Genomic DNA, 10,000 nt, shown 5'->3' with positions numbered 1-10,000 from the left:
TTTTCTGGGTTTTACGCCCCTGGAATTCTTGCACGTCAACGAAGCGCTGAAGCCTTCAGCGCTTAGTGTTGCCTAGAAAAACTTTGTCGTTTTTTTTTTTTTTTTCTTCCTTTATCACATTATGCTTAAAATCATCATTTAATCCGTTTTAAGCTCACAATCTTGGGTGAAACATCCTCCAGAAGCAGCCGCTGTAACTGTCTGGAGGACGTGCGTAAAGAGGCCGTACACATCATAATTTAATCCGTTTTATTGACATAATGCTGGGTCAAAAATCCTCCACAAACAGCCGCTATAACTGTCTGGAGGACGTGCGTAAAGAGGCCGTACACATCATAATTTAATCCGTTTTATTGACATAATGCTGGGTCAAAAATCCTCCGCAAACAGCCGCTATAACTGTCTGGAGGACGTGCGTAAAGAGGCCGTACACATCATAATTTAATCCGTTTTATTGACATAATGCTGGGTCAAAAATCCTCCGCAAACAGCCGCTGTAACTGTCTGGAGGACGTGCGTAAAGAGGCCGTACACATCATAATTTAATCCGTTTTATTGACATAATGCTGGGTCAAAAATCCTCCGCAAACAGCCGCTATAACTGTCTGGAGGACGTGCGTAAAGAGGCCGTACACATCATAATTTAATCCGTTTTATTGACATAATGCTGAGTCAAAAATCCTCCGCAAACAGCCGCTATAACTGTCTGGAGGACGTGCGTAAAGAGGCCGTACACATCATAATTTAATCCGTTTTATTGACATAATGCTGGGTCAAAAATCCTCCGCAAACAGCCGCTGTAACTGTCTGGAGGACGTGCGTAAAGAGGCCGTACACATCATAATTTAATCCGTTTTATTGACATAATGCTGGGTCCAAAATCCTCCACAAACAGCCGCTATAACTGTCTGGAGGACGTGCGTAAAGAGGCCGTACACATCATAATTTAATCCGTTTTAATCCGTTTTATTGACATAATGCTGAGTCAAAAATCCTCCGCAAACAGCCGCTATAACTGTCTGGAGGACGTGCGTAAAGAGGCCGTACACATCATAATTTAATCCGTTTTATTGACATAATGCTGGGTCAAAAATCCTCCGCAAACAGCCGCTGTAACTGTCTGGAGGACGTGCGTAAAGAGGCCGTACACATCATAATTTAATCCGTTTTATTGACATAATGCTGGGTCAAAAATCCTCCGCAAACAGCCGCTGTAACTGTCTGGAGGACGTGCGTAAAGAGGCCGTACACATCATAATTTAATCCGTTTTATTGACATAATGCTGGGTCAAAAATCCTCCGCAAACAGCTGCTGTGACTGTCTGGAGGACGTGCGTAAAGAGGCTGTTATTGTCATCTGTCAATCCGTTTTAAGATCACAATCTGAGGGAAAGCACCCTCCAGAAACAGTCGCTGTGACAGTCTGGAGGACGCGCGTAAAGAGGCTGTTATTGTCATCTGTCAATCCGTTTTGAGCTCACAATCTGAGGGAAAGCATCCTCCAGAAACAGTCGCTGTGACAGTCTGGAGGACGCGCGTAAAGAGGCTGTTATTATCATCTGTCAATCCGTTTTGAGCTCACAATCTGAGGGAAAGCATCCTCCAGAAACAGTCGCTGTGACAGTCTGGAGGACGCGCGTAAAGAGGCTGTTATTGTCATCTGTCAATCCGTTTTGAGCTCACAATCTGAGGGAAAGCATCCTCCAGAAACAGTCGCTGTGACAGTCTGGAGGACGCGCGTAAAGAGGCTGTTATTGTCATCTGTCAATCCGTTTTAAGGTCACAATATGATGGAAAGCATCCTCCAGAAACAGTCGCTATAACTGTCTGGAGGACGTGCGTAAAGAGGCCGTTAACGTCATCTGTCAATCCGTTTTAAATTCACAATCCGAGGCAAAGCCTCCTCCAGAAACAGTCGCTATAACTGTCTGGAGGACGTGCGTAAAGAGGCCTTTAACGTCATCTGTCAATCCGTTTTGAGCTCACAATCTGAGGGAAAGCATCCTCCAGAAACAGTCGCTGTGACAGTCTGGAGGACGTGCGTAAAGAGGCCGTACACATCATAATTTAATCCGTTGTATTGACATAATGCTGGGTCAAAAATCCTCCGCAAACAGCCGCTATAACTGTCTGGAGGACGCGCGTAAAGAGGCCGTTAACGTCATCTGTCAATCCGTTTTAAATTCACAATCCGAGGCAAAGCCTCCTCCAGAAACAGTCGCTATAACTGTCTGGAGGACGTGCGTAAAGAGGCCGTTAATGTGGCGAGAGAGTCCGTTTAAAGCTCACAATGTGAGGCGAAACATCCTCCAGCAACAGCCGCTATAACTGTCTGGAGGACGTGCGTAAAGAGGCCGTTAACGTCATCTGTCAATCCGTTTGAAATTCACAATCCGAGGCAAAGCCTCCTCCAGAAACAGTCGCTATAACTGTCTGGAGGACGTGCGTAAAGAGGCCGTTAATGTGGCGAGAGAGTCCGTTTAAAGCTCACAATGTGAGGCGAAACATCCTCCAGCAACAGCCGCTATAACTGTCTGGAGGACGTGCGTAAAGAGGCCGTTAACGTCATCTGTCAATCCGTTTTAAATTCACAATCCGAGGCAAAGCCTCCTCCAGAAACAGTCGCTATAACTGTCTGGAGGACGTGCGTAAAGAGGCCGTTAATGTGGCGAGACAGTCCGTTTAAAGCTCACAATGTGAGGCGAAACATCCTCCAGCAACAGCCGCTATAACTGTCTGGAGGACGTGCGTAAAGAGGCCGTTAACGTCATCTGTCAATCCGTTTGAAATTCACAATCCGAGGCAAAGCCTCCTCCAGAAACAGTCGCTATAACTGTCTGGAGGACGTGCGTAAAGAGGCCGTTAATGTGGCGAGAGAGTCCGTTTAAAGCTCACAATGTGAGGCGAAACATCCTCCAGCAACAGCCGCTATAACTGTCTGGAGGACGTGCGTAAAGAGGCCGTTAACGTCATCTGTCAATCCGTTTGAAATTCACAATCCGAGGCAAAGCCTCCTCCACAAACAGCCGCTATAACTGTCTGGAGGACGTGCGTAAAGAGGCTGTTATTGTCATCTGTCAATCCGTTTTGAGCTCACAATCTGAGGGAAAGCATCCTCCAGAAACAGTCGCTGTGACAGTCTGGAGGACGTGCGTAAAGAGGCCGTACACATCATAATTTAATCCGTTGTATTGACATAATGCTGGGTCAAAAATCCTCCGCAAACAGCCGCTATAACTGTCTGGAGGACGTGCGTAAAGAGGCTGTTAACGTCATCTGTCAATCCGTTTTAAATTCACAATCTGAGGAAAAGCATTCTCCAGAAACAGTCGCTGTGACAGTCTGGAGGACGTGCGTAAAGAGGCCGTACACATCATAATTTAATCCGTTGTATTGACATAATGCTGGGTCAAAAATCCTCCGCAAACAGCCGCTATAACTGTCTGGAGGACGCGCGTAAAGAGGCTGTTAACGTCATCTGTCAATCCGTTTTAAATTCACAATCTGAGGGAAAGCATTCTCCAGAAACAGTCGCTGTAACTGTCTGGAGGACGTGCGTAAAGAGGCCGTACACATCATAATTTAATCCGTTTTATTGACATAATGCTGGGTCAAAAATCCTCCACAAACAGCCGCTGTGACAGTCTGGAGGACGCGCGTAAAGAGGCCGTTAACGTCATCTGTCAATCCGTTTTAAATTCACAATCCGAGGCAAAGCCTCCTCCAGAAACAGTCGCTATAACTGTCTGGAGGACGTGCGTAAAGAGGCCGTTAACGTCATCTGTCAATCCGTTTTAAATTCACAATCCGAGGCAAAGCCTCCTCCAGAAACAGTCGCTATAACTGTCTGGAGGACGTGCGTAAAGAGGCCGTTAACGTCATCTGTCAATCCGTTTTAAATTCACAATCCGAGGCAAAGCCTCCTCCAGAAACAGTCGTTGTAACTGCCTGGAGGACGCGCGTAAAGAGGCCGTTAACATAATCAGTTAATCCGTTTGAAAGTCATTTTCTAAGGCAGCGCTTCCCCGCAACACTCCGCTGTTGTCCGTCAAAACTCGGATCTCCCAGGCCCAGCCAGAACGCTCCATTCGCGGGGAAGAGACGTCCGCAACACACCGCTGTTGTCCGTCAAAAAATCGGATCACATAGGCCGAGCATAATGGCTTTAAATCGGATAAAGTACTTCCGCGTTGTCGCCTGTCTTTGCCGCCCTGGTAACCGGGAGTCGGGCCGAAATTATCTCCGTGGTGCCTTCACTTTTCCGGCCTTCTTGTAGTAAAGCTGTCGCTGTCTTTTCATGATAGACAGATTTTTGAAAAACCGGTTTCACAAAATGTGCGCAAGGTGGCTTGGTTACCCCCTACCAAAAGTGGTCACATCGGGATAGGCAAAAACCAATAAGCGCTGAAGGCTTCAGCGCTTATTGGTTTTTGCCTAGAGACACTCTGTCGTTTTTTGGAGGTTCGCGCCCCTGGAATTCTTGCAAGTCAGCGAAGCGCTGAAGCCTTCAGCGCTTCGTGTTGCCTAGAAACACTTTGGCGTTTTGCTGGGTTTTACGCCCCTGGAACTCTTGCGAGTCAGCGAAGCGCTGAAGCCTTCAGCGCTTCGTGTTGCCTAGAGACACTTTGGCGTTTTTCTGACTTTTACGCCCCTGGAACTCTTGCGACTCAACGAAGCGCTGAAGCCTTCAGCGCTTCGTGTTGCCTAGAGTCACGTCACATACGCGGCTGGGTTTTTTTTTCCCTTTTTCTTCCTTTTTCCGGGATTTTCGTGCCCCAGAGCATGCCTCTCTCCCTGGGATGCCTCCGACTGCTGCTCCATGCCTCTCTCTCTCTCTCTCTCTCTCTCTCTCTCTCTCTCTCTCTCTCTCTCTCTCTCTCTCTCTCTCTCTCTCTCTCTCTCTCTCATCATCCCAGTTTAGGGCGCTTTTTCCGGGCATTAGCTCACGTAGCAACATCAGCACCATGGACAGCACCACGGACAGCGCCCTGGACGTCATTTACCAGGGAAAGGGGGCACATTTCCCGGATCTTTGACCTCCACCGCATCCCCTAGGCCCCTGCCAACACTGCCACAAGAGGGCCCGAAAAACGGATGGTGAGAAAGGGTAAATTCGGGCGTGGAAAGCACCCCCACTCTCATCTCACCCACACCCGGAAAACAGCACTTTTTCCGGGTGGGCCTCTTCCAGAGCATCCCTTGGGCTCCCCCCAACACTCCCACAAAATGACCCGAAAAAAAGAGGGTGGGAAAGGGTAAGTTCGGGCTGAAAAGCACCCAGACACACATCTCGCTCACGCCCGGAAAACAGCACTTTTTCCGGGTGACTCACCTCCAGAGCATCCCCTGGGCTCCCCCCAACACTCCCACAAAAGGGCCCGAAAAACGGATGGTGAGAAAGGGTAAATTCGGGCGTGGAAAGCACCCCCACTCTCATCTCACCCACACCCGGAAAACAGCACTTTTTCCGGGTGGGCCTCCTCCAGAGCAACCCCCTGGCACCCAGCAACACTCCCACAAAAGGACCCGAAAAAAAGAGGGTGAAAAAGGGTAAGTTTGGGCTGAAAAGCACCCAGACACACATCTCGCTCACGCCCGGAAAATGGCACTTTTTCCGGGTGACTCACATCCAGAGCATCCCCTGGGCTCCCAGCAACACTCCCACAAAAGGGCCCGAAAAACGGAGGGTGGGAAAGGGTAAATTCGGGCGTGGAAGGCACCCCCACTCTCATCCCTTCCACACCCGGAAAACGAGCACTTTTTCCGGGTGACTCACCTCCAGAGCATCCCCTGGGCTCCCCCCAACACTCCCACAAAAGGGCCCGAAAAACGGATGGTGAGAAAGGGTAAATTCGGGCGTGGAAAGCACCCCCACTCTCATCTCACCCACACCCGGAAAACAGCACTTTTTCCGGGTGGGCCTCCTCCAGAGCAACCCCCTGGCACCCAGCAACACTCCCACAAAAGGACCCGAAAAACGGAGGGTGGGAAAGGGTAAATTCGGGCGTGGAAAGCATCCCCACTCTCATCTCCTCCACACCCGGAAAAAGAGCACTTTTCCCGGGTGGGCCTCCTCCAGAGCATCCCCCTGGCACCCAGCAACACTGCCACAAAAGGGCCTGAAAAAAGAAGGGTGAGAAAGGCAAAGTCCGGGCTGAAGAGCACCCAGACACACATCTCGCTCACGCCCGGAAAAAAGCACTTTTTCCCCGGTAAAACACCTCCAGAGCATCCCCTGGGCTCCCCCCAACACTGACACAAAAGGGCTAGAAAAACAGAAGAGGAGAAAGGGTAAATTCGGGCGTGGAAAGCACCCCCACTCTCATCTCACCCACACCCGGAAAACAGCACTTTTTCCGGGTGGGCCTCCTCCAGAGCATCCCCCTGGCACCCAGCAACACTGCCACAAAAGGGCCTGAAAAAAGAAGGGTGAGAAAGGCAAAGTCCGGGCTGAAGAGCACCCAGACACACATCTCGCTCACGCCCGGAAAAAAGCACTTTTTCCGGATAAAACACCTCCACAGCATCCCCCTGGCACCCAGCAACACTGACACAAAACGGTCCGAAAAACAGAAGGGGAGAAAGGATAAATTCGGGTGTGGAAAGCACCCCCACTCTCATCTCATCCACACCCGGAAATAAGGCACCTATCCCGGCCACAGGACCTCCGCAGCATCCCCCTGGTCACCCTCCACCACCTCTGCTTAAAGCAGACCGAAATAGTGGGAGAAAGTGTGGGAAAAGCACTCCCACAGCACCAGCCTCATCCACTCATCCACACCCGGAAATCAGGCACCTTTCCCGGCCACAGGACCTCCGCAGCATCTCCCTGGTCACCCAGCATCACCTCTGCTTAAAGCAACCCGAAATAGTGGGAGAAAGTGTGTGAAAAGCACTCACACAGCACCAGCCTCATCCACTCATCCACACCCGGAAATCAGGCACCTTTCCTGGCCACAGGACCTCCGCAGCACCCCCCTGGTCACCCAGCATCACCTCTGCTTAAAGCAGACCGAAATAGTGGGAGAAAGTGTGAGAAAAGCACTCCCACAGCACCAGCCTCATCCACTCATCCACACCCGGAAATCAGGCACCTATCCCGGCCACAGGACCTCCGCAGCATCCCCCTGGTCACCCTCCATCACCTCTGCTTAAAGCAGACCGAAATAGTGGGAGAAAGTGTGTGAAAAGCACTCCCACAGCACCAGCCTCATCCACTCATCCACACCCGGAAATCAGGCACCTTTCCTGGCCACAGGACCTCCGCAGCACCCCCCTGGTCACCCAGCATCACCTCTGCTTAAAGCAGACCGAAATAGTGGGAGAAAGTGTGAGAAAAGCACTCCCACAGCACCAGCCTCATCCACTCATCCACACCCGGAAATAAGGCACCTATCCCGGCCACAGGACCTCCGCAGCATCCCCCTGGTCACCCTCCATCACCTCTGCTTAAAGCAGACCGAAATAGTGGGAGAAAGTGTGTGAAAAGCACTCCCACAGCACCAGCCTCATCCACTCATCCACACCCGGAAATCAGGCACCTTTCCTGGCCACAGGACCTCCGCAGCACCCCCCTGGTCACCCAGCATCACCTCTGCTTAAAGCAGACCGAAATAGTGGGAGAAAGTGTGAGAAAAGCACTCCCACAGCACCAGCCTCATCCACTCATCCACACCCGGAAATAAGGCACCTATCCCGGCCACAGGACCTCCGCAGCATCCCCCTGGTCACCCTCCATCACCTCTGCTTAAAGCAGACCGAAATAGTGGGAGAAAGTGTGTGAAAAGCACTCCCACAGCACCAGCCTCATCCACTCATCCACACCCGGAAATCAGGCACCTTTCCTGGCCACAGGACCTCCGCAGCACCCCCCTGGTCACCCAGCATCACCTCTGCTTAAAGCAGACCGAAATAGTGGGAGAAAGTGTGAGAAAAGCACTCCCACAGCACCAGCCTCATCCACTCATCCACACCCGGAAATAAGGCACCTTTCCCGGCCACAGGACCTCCGCAGCACCCCCCTAGTCACCCACCAACACCTCTGACTCAAGCTCCCACCAAAAACGGGGAAAAAATAAAAAATAGCCCTCCAAAAACACCCCCCCCCAACCGGACCCACCCCCACCCGGCCACCCCTCACCAAAAGCCCGCAGAGACACCTCCGGCAGCTACCCTTCTAACCCCGTCTCCAGGCGGTCCCGGGCCCCCACACTTAAGCACCCTCTCTGGGTTAAAACCAAAACTCCGACCGTTCAGGACGTTCATGCCCCTGGTAATTTAGTTTCGTGCCCCTGGTAGATGGGAGAGAAGCGCTAAAGCCTTCAACTAGCCGAGCTAGAGCCTCCAAAGCGGCCTCCACAACCACAATACAGGGCCTGGAGGTCAGTTTGCTGGTTTTTTTCTAAGTGTAATTCCAAACTGCAACTCTCACTTTGTCCACAGGATGGCGACATTGGACTGCAAGTGAGCTCCAAGCGGTTGAATGTAAATGATTTATCCGGCCTTATGACCCTAAAAACGGACACTTTTACACATATAAGCTGGATGAAATACATTTCACGTGGTCCTGGTCCTCTGAGCGAGTACCAGAGAGCTAGGCAGAGCCAGGCTATGTCCCTAGGCCGAGCTGGAGCCTCCAAAGCGGCCTCCACAACCACAATACAGGGCCTGGAGGTCAGTTTGCTGGTTTTTTTCTAAGTGTAATTCCAAACTGCAACTCTCACTTTGTCCACAGGATGGCGACATTGGACTGCAAGTGAGCTCCAAGCGGTTGAATGTAAATGATTTATCCGGCCTTATGACCCTAAAAACGGACACTTTTACACATATAAGCTGGATGAAATACATTTCACGTGGTCCTGGTCCTCTGAGCGAGTACCAGAGAGCTAGGCAGAGCCAGGCTATGTCCCTAGGCCGAGCTGGAGCCTCCAAAGCGGCCTCCACAACCACAATACAGGGCCTGGAGGTCAGTTTGCTGGTTTTTTTCTAAGTGTAATTCCAAACTGCAACTCTCACTTTGTCCACAGGATGGCGACATTGGACTGCAAGTGAGCTCCAAGCGGTTGAATGTAAATGATTTATCCGGCCTTATGACCCTAAAAACGGACACTTTTACACATATAAGCTGGATGAAATACATTTCACGTGGTCCTGGTCCTCTGAGCGAGTACCAGAGAGCTAGGCAGAGCCAGGCTATGTCCCTAGGCCGAGCTGGAGCCTCCAAAGCGGCCTCCACATCCACAATACAGGGCCTGGAGGTCAGTTTGCTGGTTTTTTTCTAAGTGTAATTCCAAACTGCAACTCTCACTTTGTCCACAGGATGGCGACATTGGACTGCAAGTGAGCTCCAAGCGGTTGAATGCAACTGATTTATCCGGCCTTATGACCCTAAAAACGGACACTTTAACACATATAAGCTGGATGAAATGCATTTCACGTGGTCCTGGTCCTCTGAGCGAGTACCAGAGAGCTAGGCAGAGCCAGGCTATGTCCCTAGGCCGAGCTGGAGCCTCCAAAGCGGCCTCCACATCCACAATACAGGGCCTGGAGGTCAGTTTGCTGGTTTTTTTCTAAGTGTAATTCCAAACTGCAACTCTCACTTTGTCCACAGGATGGCGACATTGGACTGCAAGTGAGCTCCAAGCGGTTGAATGTAAATGATTTATCCGGCCTTATGACCCTAAAAACGGACACTTTTACACATATAAGCTGGATGAAATACATTTCACGTGGTCCTGGTCCTCTGAGCGAGTACCAGAGAGCTAGGCAGAGCCAGGCTATGTCCCTAGGCCGAGCTGGAGCCTCCAAAGCGGCCTCCACAACCACAATACAGGGCCTGGAGGTCAGTTTGCTGGTTTTTTTCTAAGTGTAATTCCAAACTGCAACTCTCACTTTGTCCACAGGATGGCGACATTGGACTGCAAGTGAGCTCCAAGCGGTTGAATGTAAATGATTTATCCGGCCTTATGACCCTAAAAACGGACACTTTTACACATATAAG

This window comes from Cebidichthys violaceus, unplaced genomic scaffold (assembly GCF_023349555.1).
Source record: "Cebidichthys violaceus isolate CVI_PGR_0920_01 unplaced genomic scaffold, fCebVio1.0.p SCAF_364, whole genome shotgun sequence".
Taxonomy (NCBI): domain Eukaryota; kingdom Metazoa; phylum Chordata; class Actinopteri; order Perciformes; family Stichaeidae; genus Cebidichthys; species Cebidichthys violaceus.
The sequence above is the reverse complement of the archived record's forward strand: the minus strand, read 5'-3'. Positions refer to the sequence as shown.